Below are 21,823 nucleotides of genomic sequence, written 5' to 3' on the forward strand. Positions count from 1 at the left end.
CTGAATTGGGAGGTCGGTAAACGGATCCAATTATTATTTTATTCCGGTTGCCTCTACCCATACTAACTCACAGGAAGTATCCATTTCAATTTCGCGACATGTTAAACTACTTCTAACAGCAACAAACACGCCACCGCCAACCGTGTTTAGCCTATTCTTTCGGAACACCGTTAGGTTCTTCGCAAAAATTTCGGCTGAGCTTATATCCGGCCTTAGCCAGCTTTCAGTGCCTATAACGATTTGAGCATCAGTGCTTTGTATTAGCGCTTGGAGCTCTGGTACTTTCCCAGCACAGCTACGACAATTTACAACTGTTATACCGATGGTTCCTGTATCTACGTTCTTCCTGTGTTCGGCCTGCACCCTTTGTGACTGAAGCCCTTCTTGTGTTTTCCTGAGACCCTCTAACCTAAAAAACCACCCGGTCCACGCCACACAGCCCCTGCTACCCGTGTAGCCGCCTCCCGCGTATAGTGGACACCTGACCTATTCAGCGGAACCCGAAACCCAACCACCCTTTGGCGCAAGTCGAGGAATCTGCAGACTACAGGGTCGCAGAACCGTCTGCGCCTCTGATTCAGACCCTCCACTCTTTTACTCTGTACTAGAGTAATAATAATATCAGGAACTAAATTGACGATCTGTAAATGATGTAGGCCACCCACTTGAGAGTTCGCTAGAATAATGTTTATTCAGAAAGGAAACTAATAGCGAAAGTGGTCGTATTTAGAATTACTATTACACTCGAGCGCCTATCCATTTGACTCAGTTCGATCATTCACAATCTCATCGCGAGACAGAAGTCCAATACCGATATTTACACGAAAAGTTAGAGTTTACACCAGGCGCGCGGCTGCTCACCGCTCAAAGTCCCGCGATAGCACACAACACGAAATTTTCCAAGTCTAACTTCCTAGCTGCATAAAGACCGACTGTCCGCTTTCGCGTCTCAATCCGAACAGTACCCTTTGGTGTGTCCAGCCGAACTGCCCGCTTTCGCGTCTGCACCAGCACTGTCCGTCTTCCCGTCCCCGGCCGCGTTTCCCCCGCGTCCAACATCCTCGCTCAGTTGAGTAGGGCAGTTCCCTGTCCTGATGCCGTCCATCTGATTGGCTGTAGCTTATTCTACACTATTTTACATTTTAACATATTTAAATAAGCAAAGCTTGACCACTTTCACGTTCTAAATAAAGTAACAATGATATCCATTGTCAAATTCTTTTGCATAAAACCGATACAATTTCCTTCTAAACATTGAATGTCTCGGCCAGCAATCTTGCACCAATGTGCTTTCTGATAAATAAATAGAGAACAAAAGTAACTATTATGCACTAAATTTTACAATAAATATTCTGTTACCTAATGATTCAATAAGGTGTCATGCTGTCATTGTTCAATGTGTTTCGTGTGGAGGAAATGATGACCTGGTGCGTAACTGAAAATACTGATAAATTAAATTTACTATAACTTTTAAACAAATGAAGTTACAGAGCTGATATTTACAACGTTTGTCATTTTAATGATGCGCTTCAATATGGAATGTCGATCTTTAAGATCGACTAAAGCGTTCAGATTTTAGCATTTAGGTATTTGTTACAAAACTTGTGAATTTCACTTTAACAGTAAATCCTGAAGTACTATAGATATGATCAATATTCAAGTTTTATTAGGATCACCATGAAATTTTATGAAGAATGGTAGATTAAAATTACTGTGGCTTCATACCCTGAACTACTACACAATGAAATAGTTTCCCTTAGTCCCTCCATATTTAACACTGCTACGTCTCCCTGGCCACAAACGCCTTCTATTAGGTTTCCCTATGACGTAGGTTCTCGTCTGTCTCACTAGCACACTACAGCGCTTAGGCCTCAATAGACAATAGACGCCTGTGAGTTTCCCCATCTCGTGATGAATCTTCGCCCGTTGTGGCACACGGTCCTGGACGACAGGGTTCGTTTCACAATTCCTGTAGGCTGACTCTTTCGGCCACATATTTAAATGAGAGCGCAGTGCTCGTTAATTCACAAAGACGATGTTGGGTTGCAAGTGTTTTATCTGAAGGTACATGTACTTGTCCAACTTGTAGTGATACAGTGACCTATTCACTGAGTTTTCTGCAATGAAGAACGGCCCAACAATGCTGAGGTGCACTAGCCCACAGCAGATGTTCAGTCTGAAGCTATCATGGTGATGTTCATTGACAGCATGATACGGATTCGAGTTCCATATACGAACATTATGCCGTGCCTCATCTGAGAACTCTCGCTAGGGCGCTGACATTCATATCAGTACCCTGAAGCACACCCGTAGCAAAATGTTATCGGTATGGTTTGTCGTTTGGTTTCAGATGTTGCAGAACTAGCCCATTAAGCGTTACACGTTCATTTAGTTGACTACTGTCGAAGGAATCAACTTCTCCATTACTCAATTATAACAAAGTGCTCGGCGCAACAAAGATATTCCACAGGAGAAGGAAAAGAAGAACAGGGAATGAGAAACAATCGTCAGGGACCCAAGATTCTGCCAGTTTCTGAGAGAGAGAATTGTAAAAGTATGAAAACCGAATTGTAGTGGCCATGCACAACTCCTCCTTCGCCACGTGTCTCTTTGAGTGGATCTAGTATCGCGGCACCTGTACAAGGAGCGTTTCATCATCTAGCATGTGAGACTGCAGGTTATTAGAAGTCTGCGACGTTTGTCCGTGCGTGGGCCAGCGGTGAGTTTATTGCTCTCACTGCAACAGTCCGCGGCTGCAATATTTCCCCGCGTCTGAGACAGAGGGGCTTATTTGCTCGCCTGTTGTCAACAAGACATGTCTGCCCAGGTACCGTCTGACTAGGGCTCACCAGTAACGTGCTGCGACAACATTTGACTAACCTGTCAGAGTTTACTTCTGTATCTCGACAACTGTTCGATACATGCCCAAGTTCCACGCTTTTTTTTTCAGTAAAATATGACTGAAGCGGCGAGTGACGTAGTGGTACGCTGAGTTGGGAGATCACAATTTATGTTATTGTTATTAATAAGGGAACTCAATTTCGTAAATGATTCTTGTGACCAGCACATAAGTTCGCAAATAAAGCTACCTACACTGAGGCGACAGAAGTCATTGGATAGCGATATGCACGTATACAAATGGCGGTAGTATCGCCTACCAGAGGTATAAAAGGGCAGTGCATTGACGCAGCTGTCATTTGTACTCAGACGATTCATGTGAAAAGGTGTCCGACGTGAGTATGGTAACGCGACTGGAATTAACAGACTTTGAACGCAGAATGGTTGTTGGAACTAGATGCGTGGCACATTCCATTTCGGAAATCGTTAGGGAATTGAATATTCCCAGGTCCATTGTGTCAGGAGTGTGCCGAGAATACCAAATTTCAGGCATTACCTCTCGCCACGGACAACGCAGTAGCCTGCGGCCTTCACTTAACGACCGAGAGCAGCGACGTTTGCGTAGAGTTGTCAGTGCTAATAGACAAGCAACTCTGCTTGAAATAACCGCAGAAATACGTATGGCTCGTACGATGAACGTATCCGTTAGGACAGTGTGGCGAAGTCTTGCGTCAATGGTCAGTGGTAGCGGACGACGTCGCGACTGCCTTTGCTGGCAGCACGACACCGCCCTCAGCGCCTCTCCAGGGCTCGTGACGCTCTGGGTTGGAGCCAAGACGACTGGGGAAGCTTGGTCCGGCCAGATGAGTCCTAGTTCCATTTCGTGAGAGCTGATGGTAGGGTTCGAGTGTGGCGCAGATCCCACGAAGCCATGGACCGAAGTTGTCAACAAGGCACTGTGCAAGCTGGTAGTGGCTCCGTAATGGTGTGGGCAGTGTTTACATGGATCCTCTGCTCCAAGTGAACTGATAATTAACTGGAAACGTTTGTGTTCGGTTACTTGGAGACAGTTTGAAGCCATTCATGGACTTCATATTTCCAAACAACGATGGAATTTTTGTGGATGTCAATGCACCATGTCACCGGGCCACGACTATTCGCAGTTGTAGAATATTCTGGACAATTCGAGCGAATTATTTGGCCGTCGAGGGAGCCCGACGTGAATCAAAAAATGGTTCAAATGGCTCTGAGCACTATGGGACTTAACATCTGAGGTCATCAGTCCCCTAGAACTTAGAACTACTTAAACCTGACTAACCTAAGGACATCACACACATCCATGCCCGAGGCAGGATTCGAACCTTCGACAGTAGCGGTTGCGCGGTTCCAGACTGAAGCGCCTACAACCGCTCTGCCACACCGGCCGGCCCGACGTGATTCCCATCGAATATTTATGGGACATAATCGAGAGGTCAGTTCAAGCACAAAGTTCTGCACTGGCAACAATTTCGCAATTATTAACGGCTATCAAGTCAGAACGGCTCTGTATTTCTGCAGTGGGTTTCCAACGTCTTTTTGAGTCCATGAAGCGTCGAAGTTGTTGCACTAGGCCGAGCAAAAGGAGATCCGACACGATATTAGGAGATATTCCATGACTTTTGTCACCTCTGTTTAACTGACGTAGTGGGACGCTGATTTAGTAGATGGACGTTGTGTTATTGTTATTAATAAGGGAAATAAATTTCTTAAATGAGTGTGCGACCAGAACAAGCTTTTGCAAATAAAACTTGATATATTTTCAGTATCCAAGATGTGTGAGTTGCTGTAATCACGAGATAAAATTAAAAAACAAAGCGCATTGTCAGGGGCGCTAAAACCTACACCTAAGCAGAGCCCATGATGACCTGCGTGTTTTCCTATCCCGGCAGGAGTAGGCGAGCGGTTCTAGACGCTACAGTCTGGAATCGCGTGACCGCGACGGTCGCAGGTTCGAATGCTGCCTCGGGCATGGATGTGTGTGATGTCCTTAGGTTAGTTAGGTTTAAGTAGTTCTAAGTTCTAGGGGACTGTTGACCTCCGCTGTTAAGTCCCATAGTGCTCAGAGCCATTTGAACCATTTTTTATTTTCCTATCGTCCTGTCTCTCCCTCAGCATCAGTCACCTTCGTATCCAACCAGAAGGGCTCTCAGCAGTGCTGACTCGGATGCCTTTGCCCCTGCCGTCACCCTTAGCACCCAGCTATGTCGAGGAAACGATGCGGCTGTTCATAGCACAGCTGCAGCCTTTTTGTCGGCAGCAGATTTAGCGATCCCCTATTCTTGGGGATCCCCCCATCGGAACACAGTACCTTGCTGAACTTCGGAAGTCGCCGTGTCCTTTAGAGATCGAAGATGGGCTCTCCGACGCAATAAGCGGGATCATCCGGAGGAGCACCTCATTGCTTTTAAACTGCTCCTAGCCCAGGTCGACCACCTAATAAAGCGACAAAAAACAGAATGTTAGGAATGCTAAGTTATTAGCATTGGACTGCGTACCTCTCCTTAGCCGGTTTTGGCACAGGTTCGGCGCATCTGTGGACACAATACCACGCAGATGTTCCTCGTGTGTCCCTGAATGGTGTCTGCGTCATCCCAGATGCTTCAAATGTTTTGTACTGTAATATACATCTATCTATCTATATCTATCTATATACATACTCCGCAATCCAACATACGGTGCGTGGCGGAGGGTACCTCGTACCACAACTAGCATCTTCTCTCCCTGTTCCAATTCCAAACAGAACGAGGGAAAAATGGCTGCCGATATGCCTCTGTAAGAGCCCTAATCTCTCTTACCTTATCTTTAAAAAGTCTTTCCGCGAAATATAAGTTGGCGGCAGTAAAACTGCACTGCAGTCAGCCTCAAACGCTGGTTCTCTAAATTTCCTCAGTAGCGATTCACGAAAAGAACGCCTCCTTTCCTCCAGAGACTCCCACCTGAGTTCCTGAAGCATTTCCGCAACACTCGCGTGATGATCAAACCTACCAGTAACAAATCCAGCAGCCCGCCTCTGAATTGCTTCTATGTCCTCCCTCAATCCGACCTGATAGGGATCCCAAACGCTCGAGCAGTACTCAAGAATAGGTCGTATTAGTGTTTTATCAGGGGTCTCCTTTACAGATGAACCACATCTTCCCAAAATTCTACCAATGAACCGATGACGACTCTCCACCTTCCCCACAACTGTCATTACATGCTTGTCCCACTTCATATCGCTCTGCAATGTTAGGCCCAAATATTTAATCGACTTGACTGTGTCAATCGCTACAGTACTAATGGAGTATTAAAACATGGTTTCTTTTTCCTATTCATCTGCATTAATTTACATTTATCTATATTTAAAGTTAGCTGCCATTCTTTACACCAATCACAAATCCTGTCCAAGTCATCTTGTATCCTCCTACAGCCACTCAACGACGACACCTTCCCGTACACCACAGCAGCATCAGCAAACAGCCGCACATTGCTATCCACCCTATCCAAAAGATCATTTATGTAGATAGAAAACAACAGCGGACCTACCACACTTCCCTGGGGCACTTCCGATGATACCCTCACCTCCGATGAACACTCACCATCGAGGACAACGTACTGGGTTCTATTACTTAAGAAGTCTTCGAGCCACTCACATATGTCGGAACCAATCCCATATCCTCGTACCTTAGTTAGGAGTCTGCAGTGGGGCACCGAGTCAAACGCTTTCCGGAAGTCAAGGAATATGGCATCCGTCTGATACCCTTCATGCATGGTTCGCAAGATATCATGTGAAGAAAGGGCGAGTTGCGTTTCGCAGGAGCGATGCTTTCTAAATTCGTGCTGATGCATGGACAGCAACTTCCCTGTCTCAAGGAAATTCGTTATATTCGAACTGAGAATATGTTCGAGAATCCTGCAACAAACCGATGTTAAGTATATTGGTCTGTAATTTTGAGGATCCGTCCTTCTACCCTTCTTATATACAGGTGTCACCTGCGCTTTTTTCCAGTCGCTCGGGACTTTACGTTGGGCAAGAGATTCGCGATAAATGCAAGCTAAGTAAGGAGCCAGTGCAGTAGAGTACTCTCTGTAAAACCGAATTGGAATCCCATCAGGGCTTGGCGATTTATTTACTTCCAACCCATTCAGCTGCTTAACAACCCCACACCATGTCCTCCATACGGGAATCTGTACGAGACTCAAACGGCGGTATGTTTGTACGATCCTCCTGCGTGAAAGATTTCTCAAATGCTAAATTTAAATTTCAGCTTTCGTTTTGCTGTCTTCCGTTGCCAGGCCAGACTGATCAGTGAGTGACTGGATGGAAGCCTTCGACCCGCTTACCGATTTTGCGTAAGACCAGAATTTGCTTGGGTTTCCAGCAAGATCTTTTGCTAAGGTATGACGGTGGTAGTGGTTGTATGCTTCGCGTATCACTCTTTTTACAGCAGCACGAATCTCTACTAACTTTTGCCTGTCCTCATTCTCCCGATCTTTCTTGTACCGCGAGTGCAACTGTCTTTGCTTGCTGAGCATTCTCTGAATTGCGCTGTTAAACCGCGGTGGGTAACCCACTTTTTTAGCACATACTTCTCCAATGCGTGATTTGCAATGTGTTTAAAATTTGCCCATAATTCTTCCACGTCCATCGTCCCGGAAGTAAATGACGTCGATTCATTTACTAAGTGGGATGCTAACAACTGCTTATCTGCTCTTTCTAGTAAGAATACTTTCCTAACCTTCTTGACCGACTTTTTAACTTTCGTAAGCATAGTCGTAGTGACAACATCATGATCACTAATCCCTGTCTCAACACTGACGCCGTCGATGAGGTCTGGTCTGTTCGTGGCTACCAGATCTAAAATATTTCCATTACGCGCTGGCTGTCGATTTAGCTGCTCAAGACAGTTTTCGGGTAATGTGTTCAAAAGTAATTCACACGACGGCTTGTCTGTACCACCTGTAATGAATCCATAGACATCCCAGTCTATACTAGGTAGGTTGAAGTCGCCTCCGACTAATATAGCATGATCCGGGTACTTTTGCGATACAGAGTGTAGACTCCCTTTGAATGATTCTAGAACTGTCACGGTGGAACCTGGTGGCCGGTAATAACACCCCACAATTAACTTTATTTGCCCTAGCCCTGTTAAACGTGTCCAGATAACTTCACAATCACACTCTACTTCGACCTCAGTAGACACAATATTTTTGTCAACTACAATGAAGACACCACCTCCTACGGTGTCTAATCTGTCTTTCCGATACACGTTCCAACCCTCACTAAATATTTCAGGACTTCCTGTCTCGGGGCTCAGCCACGTCTCAGTCCCGAGAATAATTTGCGCGCCACCCGCTTCCTGGAGGACAGTAGATTCAGGAACCTTATTCCGAACACTCTGAAAATTTACCGCTAATATCTTGACAGCTGAAGTGTCTTTATACTGAGCTCGTCCTGATTTCCCTGCCTGCACGTCGACTGGTGACTGTTCATCAGGACACCTCGCACTACTGCCTAGCCTAAAAAAAAACCATGTGCACGCCACAAGTACTCTGCTTCCCGAGTAGCCTCTTCCTTTGTGTAGTGCACTCCTGACCTATCTAGGGGCGTCCTACAATTCCCCACCCAATAGCGCAAGTCTAGAAATCTGCAGCCAAGACCGTCACAGAGTCGACGAAGCCTCTGGTTGAGACCCATCGTTAGCCGTATGTGTGTATGTGATATGTAATGTGTTATTCTGATCACATGCAGACTAATTTCGTCGAGTTGTACGTTTCCTGGTTCAGTGTGATGTGAAAGAACAATTCTTTTCTTTTTGACCGAAGTCGTTTCCGTGTTGTTGGTTGCAGATTTCTGGAATTCTCCTCAGCCTCGCGCCGACTTTATTCACGTAAAACCTGAAACTTTCGCATAAGTATTGATACTGAATGGAAATAATGATTTTCACCTAAGTTTCACCTAATAAATATTCTTCGGCGAAAACTTATTTATTTATTTATTTTTGATGAGGATGATACTTTCGTACCAATACAGTGACAATGAGCATGTATTTTAATTCATTAATAACCCATACAATCATTTGTTTTTTATAATAGACAAGACTCAGAACAAAGGAAGCCCTAATAAGCTGATATCAGTCTTAATTGCTAAATACAGAGAACACGTTAACCATTGTCCTCTACTGTGAGCGGACTAATGAATAATGTCTTTGCTTCCCACTCACGCTACACATAAATACACGGTATAGAAATGTCACCGAACATTTTGCTTTGCATTGTGCCCGAGCCTCTGCGTCTCAAAATTATCAGTTTGCATCGGGTTTCCTCAAGCAGCGGGTACAGCAAATTGACTTACCGACACTATTAATGGAAAACTGCTGGTAACAGTATCTAGCGTAAAATACCTAGAGCGGCCTTAAGTGGACTGACCACATAAAACAAGTAGCAGAAAAAGAAGATAACAGACTGAGAACATGGGAAGAATCTTAAGAAAGTGACTTATAACGCGATTGTTCGATCGATCGTTAAAAATTGTTCATCAATAAGGGACTGACAGATGAGATAGAGACGTTCCAACGAAAAACTGTACGTTACGTCAAGGGATCGTTTAATCGGCGCGAGAGCGTTACAGAGCTGATCAACAAATTCTATAGGCAGACGTTACAAGAGAGGCATTGTGCACCACGGAGAGGTTTGCTGTTGAAATTTCGAGAGAGCAATTTCCGGGAAGAGTGGTGCCAGAAGAACCCTTCGCCACATACCATTAGGTGGCTTGTGGAGTATGATGTACATGCAGTCGTAGACCTTTCACTACAGGTCACGTAGAGCCATATAACGCTCCGTTCAGTAAGTGAGAATTCCTCAGTACCCTAGCCCTTTACCCTGACTCGGATCCACGGTGGGACTGCATCCACAACAAAATGTTCAAATGCTTATTAGTGAATTGCCAACACCACGTCCATGCCATTTTCAACCGTATCTGGAGTGAGCGTGAATTCCCAACTCAATAGCGAGAAACGGTCGTCCCAGTAATGAAACCGGATAGACACCTCCTTGAGACGGATAGATGTCTCCCAATTAGTTTCACTTATGATCTCTGCAAGTTGCTCGAACGTGTAGTGAGCCGGCGACTGTGTTGGTGTAATGAGTCTCGAGGTCTCTTGGCTTAGTCTTAGGCCTTTCTACTGCTGACAATTTGCTCTACCTGGAGGCTGATATCCGTCAGATTTTGCACAACGTCAACACCTCATCGCTGTCTTCTTTGACTGGCAAAAGGCTTAGGAGACCACATGGCGCCTCCCATCACCATTACCTTACATGAGTGAGGACTCCAAGGCCTTTTCCAATTTCTGCCTGGAACTTCTTGTCACACCGTACTTTCCAGATTCAAGTTGGCGATTCATACAATGCTCTCCATAAACAAGATGAAGGGGGTCCCATAGGCTTTTGTATTGAGTGTGCCCAATTCCACAGTGGCTTTCAATGGTCCAGCTGCAGCCCTGGTGTCCATAGTGTCGACGATTCTTGCATTTACCATTGCTCCTCCTATGTAAGTATTGCTGAATGCCAACTGCAGGGTTCCGTACAAAAGACACAGTCTTGAGCTCTCACCAATGGCTTCTGGTATTCGTCCACTAAGGCATGCCACGTGCACTTCTCTCGCCTTCGTAGTGTCCATCCGCTACCATAACTGTTCTTTGACGACTAATTGCTCAGTGTGATGCAGTTTAATCGCTTCTGGGATTGGTCTTCCAAGCCTGTTCGACATGGTTTCCCCATCTTCACCAACTTAAGCGAACGAGCTGGTCACACCTTAACATTCTGTATGAACCAGTAAGAAAGTAGCTCAGATAATTATGAAGGCGGAGGACGGGGTGGTATAAGTATGTGCGAGTGTGTGTGTGTGTGTGTGTGTGTGTGTGTGTGTGTGAGAGAGAGAGAGAGAGAGAGAGAGAGAGAGAGAGAGAGAGAGAGAGCGGCTACGACAGTTATCAACTATTCTGTCGTTTTCATTAGATATACGCTTCCAAAAGATTTATAATGATATGGAATAAAACTGGCAGTTACGAAGAGTAAACACCTTCAAGAAAATGATCTTGAAGCAGGACTACACTATCCTGAAGCGTTCTGCAGGGAGCACGGGTTCGATCGAGGGGGTGAGCAGGCGGGAAGGTGCGGTCATGGCTGTGTTGATCCTCTCACAATTTCCATTTGTTGTCTGACGGGAGACACGGATTCGCCTTTAATCGCGGACACGATCGACTTTTGATACGGGGTATTACCTGCGCGCTGGCGAAGCAAGCAGACGACAAAAACCATCGTCATTTCCCCCTACCAGTCCAGACCATAATTACACGGGACGTCCGATCCATCGAGACACCCGTGAAACGTTGCCACTTTTCTAGTTATCAAAGCTGCGATTAATTAACAACAGCTTCAGAGCACGTGGATTGCTTTTATTGGCGACGCCGCTCGTTGTGCAACAGCGCGCCGTGTTTTGTGACGTTCGTACGTACTGCCCCCTACTCGCGGAAGAGGTGTTCGGCGTCGAAAGCTCAGCGACAGCTCGGAATAATACAGTGTTTCCCGGAAATGAACTTTTTATTTTTGTTTGGGGCGTTCGCTCAATAAAGAGGGCCGTCAATAGGCGTGGATATTTCAGGCAGCTCTGATAATTGTGCAGTTCATTAAACGAGGGAGATAGTCGTGCTGGGTCTGTTTATATCAGCTCTCCTGCTTTAAGGGGGCTCTGCGAGGGTTATAATCGGTTGATCCGCAAACCGAGCCAGATAACGGAGACGCCCTGCACTTCCCCTATCGGTAGAGGACTTTCGATTTTAGGAAGCATTATATTGGCGACTCATTTGTGTTTTATTGTACGAACGTCTACATTTAAGCTCTCCACTCCTCTGTACGGCATGTTCCAAAAGAAAGGTACAACGCTAGAATCATTAATTTCTCTCTATTCTATTTGTGCACTAAACGAGGAAGGGAATATAATCAGTATCCGTCGAGTAAACTTGCATGTCTCCAATACTGCATTCACTACATAATGTTTATTTCGCAGCCAGATAGCAAGGAGTGGCAGACTGAAAGGAACAAGGAATAGATAAAAAGACTTTACAAGTGAAAGAACTTGAAATACTATTCTTGGAAGAGAAGAGGACATAGATGAAGGTGAGATGCGGAATGCGATACAGCGAAAAGAGTTTGACAGAGCACTGAAAGACCCAAATCGAAACAAGGTACCTGGAGTAGATGCCATTCCCTCTCAGTTGTTAAGATCCTTTGGAGACAATATCATACGGGGCGTACTGTGTATGAGGCAGGCAAAACATTGTAGTTATACGGTTTTAGAAGTTCTCCCGTCGGATCGAATATTCCATCATTATTTTTCGAGTGTGACACCAAGATATTTTTATTTCTTGTTCCGATATTTTGGTTGACAGCCTTTCAGCCGTTCTCTAGTTAAGTCGCTAGCAAGTTTAAAATCGCTTTACAAAATGCTGCCGAGTAATGTTGTTTAGAAACTTGCAGCGATTTATCTTAAGACTGGCTGAAAGGTTGTCAGCCGAAATATCAGAACACGAATTAGAAATATCGGGGATGCCAGTCAGAAAATGATGGAACATTCTAGTGATGTTTTAAATAATAAAACACAGCATCAGCTGCGATTTGTCACGCGTTTCCGGAATTTTCAGGCACTGTAGCGAGTTGCACTAGGATTGACTGTAATGTCTTCGCGTGTATTGTTCTGCCTTGCTTGCCCTGCCGTCGTGTTTTTGCCGTTTTAAGGTACCGTGCCTCCATCATAACGCAGAAACTCGCAAACACGCAAATCATCACCATACGGTTGTTTTACATAAAATCAGAGGTGGTGCAAACAGTTTAGGCACTGTTCGGAACAAATTCACATTGCTGAGAAGGCTTATCTAACTATTTCTCTGCAACATTGGGCTAAAGCGTTTGTGAAGCAACAGAGACAATGCGGTGCGTGGTTTTCTTCTCTCGCAGTAAACTTGTTGATTAGAATAACATAGAGACGGATAGAAAATAATATTGAAAAGGTACGAGACAAATATACATGTGGCTTAAGAAGAAGTGTAACCAACCACCTGAATAAGGAGATTTGGATCGACAGATACAGTTCGCTAGTGTACCACGTAACCTACTGTGCAGTCACCAATCTTCCTTCGACTGGTTCTACACCAACGCCCTCCTCGCTATTTATTCGATCTACCGCTCGTCGTACCGTTTATACCGCTCCTAATATCCTACAAACAGTTATTGTGTCCTATCACTGATATATATGATATATTTAGATGCTCTAGCACAAATCCCTGTACGTGCTCCATGCTCACCGTACGGATTCTTCGACAGCATTTTCCACGGCCGTTTCTCCATTACCTAATAGTCTTGTAGTTTCCGTACCATCTTAGTTTCTAGCGTTCTAACACGGCAATTCTGAATTCTTATAATTTTCTTCCAATCCATATGTAGCATACAGCTAACCAGTGCTTAACAGTAATGCTTAAAATAGTCTTGGTTGCAATTTTAATTTTTTATTTTTCATCTACGACTTTCGCCTTATTTAGGCATCTTCAGGTTATCTACATGAAAAACAGAGAACAAATACATCTATTTAAGAATCGCGATCGCGTTGTGCAGACTTGGATAACCTAAGAGCATACTGAAAGAGTTGTTGTTGTTGTGGTCTTCAGTCCTGAGACTGGTTTGATGCAGCTCTCCATGCTACTCTATCCTGTGCAAGCTTCTTCATCTCCCAGTACCTACTGCCACCTACATCCTTCTGAATCTGCTTAGTGTATTCATTTCTTGGTCTCCCTCTACGATTTTTACCCTCCACGCTGCCCTCCAATGCTAAATTTGTGATCCCTTGATGCCTCAAAACGTGCCCTACCAACCGATCCCTTCTTCTAGTCAAGTTGTGCCACAAACGTCTCTTCTCCCCAATCCTATTCAATACCTCCTCATTAGTTACGTGATCTACCCACCTTATCTTCAGCATTCTTCTGTAGCACCACATTTCGAAAGCTTCTATTCTCTTCTTGTCCAAACTAGTTATCGTCCATGTTTCACTTCCATACATGGCTACACTCCATACAAACACTTTCAGAAACGACTTCCTGACACTTAAATCTATACTCGATGTTAACAAATTTCTCTTCTTCAGAAACGATTTCCTTGCCATTGCCAGTCTACATTTTATATCCTCTCTATTTCGACCATCATCAGTTATTTTACTCCCTAAATAGCAAAACTCCTTTACTACTTTAAGTGTCTCATTTCCTAATCTAATTCCCTCAGCATCACATTGATTTATTTGTTCTCTGTTTTTTATGTAGATAACCTGAAGATGCCTAAATAAGGAGAAACGCGTACCTGAAAAACAAAAAATTAAAATTGCAACCAGGACTGCTTTTAACCATTACTCTTATAATTTTCATATGGCCTACATTTTACTTTCATACAACGTTGTGCTCTGTACAAACACTTTCAGGAACACTGTTAAAGCGCCTACACTGTTTTTCATTGTAACTGAAGTTCACGACAACATGTGGCTTCAGTAAAATTCCCTGAACTTTCCCAGCTTTTATACCAAATAATGGCCCAAAAAATAATGTACAACGCTATCCGACAACGGTTCCATAACATATGTAGTTTATGTGCGTCCAAAGGTTCTTTAGAGTATCGTGTAAACATGTGAAGTAACTCAGGCAAGAATTTTTACGAGATTTTTCCTAAAGATGTATCCCTGATGTAGATACACACTTTAAGACAGAAAGACACGACATATCACGAAGGAATTATCCGAATTTAACGGAAATCGACAAATATGATGTCTTGTTACAGACAAACAAATAAATAAAATTTCAAAAAAATTGCATGCTTCGTTCAAGAGATCGAGTTTCATAAATTGAACAAATCAGTATTGCCTTGGTCCAACTCTGGCCATTGCGTAGGCATTTATTCGGCTTGCTATAGGTTGACAGAGTTGCTGGATGTCCCCCCCCCCCCCTAGAGCCGGCCGAAATGGCCAAGCGGTACTAGGCGTTACAGTCTGGAACAGCGCGACAGCTACGGTAGCAGGTTCGAATCCTGCCTCGGGCATGGATGTGTGTGATGTCCTTAGGCTAGTTAGGTTTAAGTAGTTCTAAGTTCTAGGGGACTGATGGCCTCCGCTGTTAAGTCCCATAGTGCCCAGAGCCATTTGAACCATTTTTTCTCCCCCTGAGAGATATCGTGCCGCATTCTGTACAACTGACATCAGAATCCAGAGATGGTCGGAGGGCCCTGCTTATAATGCTCCACAAGTTTTCAGTCGAGGCGAGAACCGGCGACCTCGCCGGCCACGGCGGGGTTTCACCAGCACCAGGACAAGCAATAGAAAGTCTCGTCGAGTGCTGGCGGGCGTTATCTTGCTGAAACGTAAACCCACGATGGCTTACCATGAAGGGCATCAAAATGGGGCGCAGAATATCGTCGACGTACCGTTGTACTGTAAGGGTGCTGCGGATGACAACCAAAGCGAACTTGATATGCAAATAAGTGCCACCCCAGATCTTCACTCCTGGCTGTCGGGCCGTATATCAGCGCCAGTCGGGTTGGTACCCCAGCGCTCTCCGGGACGTCTCCACACACGCCTTCGGCCTGGAATCTTATTGACTGGAGTCTTCAGTCCTGAGTCATGCTTCGATCTGGGCCCCGATGGCCACCGAAGACGGGTCTGGAGACACGCCTTCAGCGGGAAGTTTCTGGTGTGTTACCCTGTTTTACGCGAAACCTGCCATATTCTCGTCCGTCACGTTTGCAACAGCATTCGATGGCCAGTCCATAGGCAGGTTTTTCAGTTTTTTTTTTTTTTTTTTTTTTTTTTTGGAAGCTTGGTAGCTGATTGTTGTGAACTAAGATGCTGGGCATTCGTCTTCCCGTGGACGCCTGGTGCTGACCAATGTGTGCTAGCTGATTTCGAGGAAATGTAAGCGTCACAATTTTGATTGCACAACGCGTCTTCTGAGCATCTCGCAACTTACTTGTTCTGCGAAGCAACTTGTGTTGCCTAATTGATTATAATTTTTTTTTTGTTTTTCGTCTCGTTAACTCTGAATTTGTGAGCTGCCCAGATGCGGAGAACCTTCCTCTTTGTCAAATTTTTATGCGAAGTGTATTAATTCGATGGAGCAAACACAAATTTGTAATAATCAGTCTTGAATCAGATTTCGAAATCCCTTAATTATCCTACAACTTTCCACATGATTAGGCGACCTTCTAATAACAAATATAGCATGCTGCATACCTGAGTTGTAGTTCTCGTTGTGATGGTGTATTCGTTGTGTACAGTAGCCAAATATAACAATCAGTTGCTTTATCGTTAGAGCGGGTAACGAGCATTGCACTCACTCGTCTAGTATAAATTTTTTACCAGGCAGTGAGATTTTAATCTTTGTTTTGTGTTTTTTATGTACATTTCCATTAATGACCTTGCACTGTTCAGATGTAGCAGACAGTGACAATATATAAGAATGTTTTATCATAACTCAGGTCGAGGACACAGATTTATAAGCACAGTGGTCCAAACAATTGAAACAATAGAATGAAAAAATGTGAAAAAATGTTACACTAAAAAGTTGAGATTGTATTAAGGAAGATGGACGGCAAGCAAATAATACTTAAACACTGTTCACTAAGCCATCCAAGCAGAAAACTGCAGCGTCATTCTCTTCCTGTAGACGTTGGAGTCACTCACAATTCGGTCCATTTTCTGGCACAGAGCACCACAGTCATACTGAGGACTTGGGATTTGTGCCCCATTTGTGCGGAAGGCCCAGGCAAACTCCGCGTAATGTTCGAATCCTATTAAGAGGGTTCCGTTGTTGGCGTGGAAGTTCGAACGCAGTTGGTCGTTGTGTGAGGTCGGAAATGGGCCAGTGAATCGTCAAATTATTGGCGCTCCAAACTGTGCGCCAACGTGCTGAAATCTGGATCTAGAAGTTGCTCCGCAAAGGTCAGAGAGGGTTTTCTAGACCTCAACCCTCTTCGTGATACATGATTAATGTTCTTACGCACTGGAAACTTTGAGTAACCTTGAATTCTCTTCAGCTGACAGAACATGAAGCCCTTTCCGCTGTTCCTGGAAAGACTGCGCCACCTGTTGACGGACCTAGACCGTTGTTAATTCACTTCTCTCAGCCAGCGTGGATTTTTCACTCACCAGTAGTTTGTACTGGACGCTTCATCCGTAAACAAAATGTTGCATAGAAACGCAACATCATGTTGCACATTTCGTAGACACCATTCGGAGAAATGTAACTGACTGTGAAAGTCATTGCTCTAAAATTGTTGACTGAAGCGTTACTTGAAGAATGTCATTTCTTTCTATTACAAATTAATCCAAAGTAGTTATCTTGCACAAATGTGCGCTCTTTTACACAGAAATATTTCAAGTTGTCATTGAAAAATGTAATTAAACCTGTATGAACTGTAAATTCAGTCAATGATATCTCAGATATCAGCCTTTGATTGAACTGAAACTGAGCAGTTCTGTTTTCATACGCAAACTGAATTTTTCACACTTCTCTTGTCTCCATCGAACTGAGCACAAGGGTTTCGTGTAAGTGTGTCTGTAGTATAGACTTGATGTACAATTAAATACGTTACAAACTGATAATATTCTTGTTATCATTTACAAATAATAGTTCTCACTGCAAGTATTAAGTTGTATATGAGTTATGGTTTTTTTGTAAAGTTTGTTTCGGAAAAACTAGCTGAAACCTAGAGCTTAGCATATCATGGCAAAGAGACAGAATGTGTCGAATGCAATTCGCGTTCAACCATTGATTTCATTCTGATATAAGCAAAGAGCATCCCTGAACGTATTTGCGGATCATTTAACAGTGACTGGCGATCATTCTCGGCATAAGCAAATTGCGCGTGACCGGGCCATCGTCTCAGAAGTGTGAATGTGCTGCCCTCTCTTCTATCAGACACAGGCCCAACGCCGACTTTGTTCTGCAATCATTGCATTCTTTTTAGATGCGTATGAGATGCAGTAGGAGAAATTCGTGCCATCATCAACAATGACCGTTGCTTGCGAGATAACATGATATTCAGGCTCACATGTCGTTCCCCTTTGTCCAAATGTCTTGGCTCAAATTCGTCTAGGGATTGAACCGCACGTGTCGCACTACACACCCTAAATTAGACACTTGCGAGCCTTTGGTTAAATTGTGTGGATGATGGCAAGTTCGCGAAATACAAAGTCAATATAACATGTAATAACAGTAACAATAATATCGGGAACAAAAATTAAGACCCCTAAATGATGTAGTCCAGTTGTTGCGATTTGGTTAGAATAATGTTTATTCAGAAAGGAAACTAATAGCGAAAGTAGTCGTATTTAGAATTACTGTTACAATCGAGCGTATGTCCATTTCACACGATTCACAATCTCATCACGAAATACAAGTTGTTGTTGTTGTTGTTGTTGTTGTGGTCTACGATCCTGAGACTGGTTTGATGCAACTCTCCATGCTAGTATATCCTGTGCAAGCTTCTTCATCTTTTACCCTCCACGCTGCCCTCCAATGCTAAATTTGTGATCCCTTGATGCCTCAGAACATTTCCTACCAACCGGTCCCTTCTTCTTGTCAAGTTGTGCCACAAACTCCTCTTCTCCCCAATTCAGTTCAGTACCTCCTCATTAGTTATGTGATCTACCCATCTAAGCTTCAGCATTCTTCTGTAACACCACATTTCGAAAGCTTCTATTCCCTTCTTGTCCAAACTATTTATCGTCCATGTTTCACTTCCATACATGGCTACAGTCCATACAAATACTTTCAGAAACGACTTCCTGACACTTCAATCTATACTCGAAGTTAACAAATTCCTCTTCTTCAGAAACGCTTTCCTTGCCATTGCCAGTCTACATTTTATAGCCTCTCTACTTCGACCATCATGTTATTTAGCTCCCCAAATAGCAAAACCCCTTTACTACTTTAAGTGTCTCATTTCCTAATCTAATTCCCGCAGCATCACCCGACTTAATTCGACTACATTCCACGATCCTCGTTTTGCTTTTGTTGATGTTCATCTTATATCCTCCTTTCAAGACACTAACCATTCCGTTCAACTGCTCTTCCAAGTCCTTTGCTGTCTCTGACAGAATTACAATGTCATCGGCGAACCTCAAAGTTTTTATGTCTTCTCCATGGATTTTAATACCTACTCCGAATTTTTCTTTTGTTTCCTTCACTGCTTGCTCAATTTACAGATTGAATAACATCGGAGATAGGCTATAACCCGGTCTCACTCCCTTCCCAATCACTGCTTCCCTTTCATGTTCCTCGACTCTTATAACTTCCATCTGCTTTCTGTTCAAATTGTAAATAGCCGTTCGCTCCCTTATCGACGCGAAAAGTTAGCGTTCACACAGGCGCGCGGGTGCTCACGTCTCAGAGACGAAGTCCGCGTTACCCCACAACGCGAAATTCTCTGAGGCGATTTCACTTCCTAGCCGCCCAAAGACCGACCATTCGCCTTCGCGTCTCCACCAGCACTGTACCCTTTGGTGTGTCCAGCCGAACTGTCCGCCTTCGCGTCTGCACCAGTGCTGTCCCTCTGCCCGTCCCTGGCCGCGTCTCCCACGCGCGGAATATCCTCGCTCAACTGACTAGGACAGTACCCTTTCCTGATGCCATCGATATTATTTGCTACAGCTTATTCTACATTATTTTACATTTTAACATATTTAAATAATCAAAACTTGACCTCTTTCATCCATTGTTAAATTCTTTTACATAAAACCAATACAATTTCATTCTTAGCTTTGAATGTCACGGCCAGTAGCCTCGCACCAATGTGCTTTCTGATAAATAAATAAAGAATAAAAGTAACTTTTATGCACTAAACTTTACAAAAAATATTATGTTACCTAATGATTCAATAAGGTGCTGTCATCGTTCACTGTGTTTTGCTGTGCGGCTGGTCCCGGTGGAGGTTCGAGTCCTCCATCGGGCATGGGTGTGTGTGCGTGTGTGTGTGTGTGTGTGTGTGTGTGTGTGTGTGTTTGTGTTTGTGTGTTTGTCCTTAGGATAGTTTAGGTTAAGTAGTGTGTAAGCTTAGGGACTGATGACCTTAGCAGTTAAGTCCCATAAGATTTCACACATATTTGAACATTTTCATTGTGTTTTGTGTGGAGGAAATGATGATCTTGTGCTTAACTGAAAATACTGATAATTTTAATTTACTATATCTTTTAAACAAATAAAGTTACACAGTTGATATTTACAACGTTTGTCATTTTATTGATGCGCTTCTATATGAAATGTCGATCGTTAAGATCGACATAAGCGTTCAGATTTTAGCATTCAGGTCTTTGTTAGAAAATTTGTTAATATCACTTTTACAGTAAATCCTAAACTATTATAGATATGATCAATATTCAAGTTTTATTGGGATCACCATGAAATTTTATGTAGGATGGTAGACTAAAATTACTGTGCATTCCCTGCATTACTACAGAATTAAATAGTTTTCATAAATTTTTCCCTTTTTGGCCGATCTTAGGTCCGCGATATTTAACACTGCTATATCTCCTTTGCCACAAACGGCTTCTACTGGATTTACCTATGACGTAGGTTCTCGTCTGTCTCACTGGCACACTACAGCGCTTAGGCCTCAATAGACAATAAGACGCCTGTCGGTCTCCCCATCTCGTGGTGAATCTGCGCCCTTTGTGGCACACGGTCCTGGATGACAGGGTTCGTTTCGCAATTCCTGTAGGCTGACTCTTTCGGCCATATATTTAACTGAGAGCGCAATGCTCGTTAACTCACATGCTCCAATGCTGGAGAACGAAATTAAATTCATTTGACGAGTTGACTTTTCTTAAAAATTTCGCTCCTTTTTTTAAAATTTGAAGCAAAACGCGTCATGACCGAGACCTAATCATATAGACATAATCATATTAGGAACCCCATAGTATCATTGGGTATCGATCACTTCATTATAAAAACTAATCACTTTGTGTAAATTATAAAACTAATATAATCAAATTTTCCTCGAGACATTTGAGTCTCACCTTTATCTACGATAACGATGGAAGCTGAAGAAATGAATTAAAATCTGTGCCACGGCTGGCAGTTGGATCTGCGTCACCATGTTTACGAGGCAGGAATGAAGCCCTTACACCACCAAACTACTGCAGCTAACATTGCTGCACTGACTACCCTACTACACTGCCCTCCCTAACACAAACTTCACATCTTTAGCTTATTTTCCCCTTCCTATATCGGCACTAGTGCCGAGACTCTCCAGTACTGGAACACTGTACGTCAGGCGTAGCTGAACCATATAAATCTGATATAGGTCTGAGATTTGAGTCTCGAGGAAAATTGGATCATGTCAGATCTACAGATCAGCTACACCTGAGCTACAAGCGGGATTTCCCCATTATGTCTAACGTACCGGAGACCCTCGGCAATAGTGACGATCTTAGAAGGGACAAATAAGTTGAAGGTGAGAATTGAAGTGTGTGTTAGTGATTGGCTGTCATAGTTCATGCAGGAACGTCAGCTACAGTGGTCAGGTAGTGTAATAGCTAGTATTCGTGCGTCATAAATAAGGAGATTTGCGTTCAAGTCCATGCCAGAGCACAGATATTAACACATTTGTACACCTATCATTAACAATGTGTGTAATTTGATGTTTATGGGGGCGATATGTCTTGCGAACTACAGCTTCAGTTTTATAAGAATTGTATAACTTTGTAGTTTATTAAAAACAAATATGTTAATTTCATAAAATTATTTAGAATTTTGTTTCTAATAAATTTTGTAATATTTACGCAAAAACGTGTGTAAAGTAGATCTAAATACTTTCACCACCAGCTATATAAATACTTAGACTCTTTACTCCGAATTCTAATGTCTTTGTTCTTCTACCTCGC

The sequence above is a fragment of the Schistocerca americana genome, chromosome 7, assembly GCF_021461395.2.
Source record: "Schistocerca americana isolate TAMUIC-IGC-003095 chromosome 7, iqSchAmer2.1, whole genome shotgun sequence".
Classification (NCBI taxonomy): Eukaryota; Metazoa; Arthropoda; class Insecta; order Orthoptera; family Acrididae; genus Schistocerca; species Schistocerca americana.